At 37.5% G+C, this 443-nt stretch overlaps 1 long non-coding RNA gene across 1 annotated transcript in view; it reads left to right on the forward strand.

Annotated features, from left to right (window-relative positions):
• The first annotated feature begins 328 nt into the window (after positions 1-328).
• LOC136847978 (uncharacterized) overlaps positions 329-443 on the forward strand; it is a 257,011-nt gene continuing 256,896 nt past the window's right edge. Inside the window, exon 1 of the long non-coding RNA XR_010855889.1 lies at positions 329-443. This exon is cut by the window's right edge and continues 232 nt beyond it. This is a non-coding gene — a long non-coding RNA (uncharacterized lncRNA).

The following is a 443-nucleotide window of genomic DNA, read 5'->3' on the forward strand; positions in this document are numbered from 1 at the left end:
GCACGAACTTCCGGTCGCGAGTAAATTTATTGTTTCGAATGCCATGGGCATTGATTAGAAGTAATTATGACACGCTTTTAAAAGTAACGGCGACATTAAGTCGATATTATGACTTCAATAAATTTGAATGTGGTTAACTTGATATTTAAAGACTGAATTACATTTCCTTATAATTGAAGATATATCTTTTGTTTCCTAAGGGAAATATGCTTTTGGAATTCCTTTGCTTTCAGGAACAAGAATTGAAAGTTAACCGTACTGCTGTTCATTCCAAGAGGGGAGAATATATAGACGGTTAAGTGAGGTACGGGAAGTAAACAGTCTTTTGACAAATTACAGGCAAGTGTGAGCGCTCTGAAGTATTACAAAAAGTAACGTACCTGCTTCGAGGTTCCAGTCGTCGGTAAGCTTCGAAAGCGGAAGTGTATCCTTACAAGTGCTGA

Source organism: Macrobrachium rosenbergii, chromosome 18 (assembly GCF_040412425.1).
Source record: "Macrobrachium rosenbergii isolate ZJJX-2024 chromosome 18, ASM4041242v1, whole genome shotgun sequence".
Classification (NCBI taxonomy): domain Eukaryota; kingdom Metazoa; phylum Arthropoda; class Malacostraca; order Decapoda; family Palaemonidae; genus Macrobrachium; species Macrobrachium rosenbergii.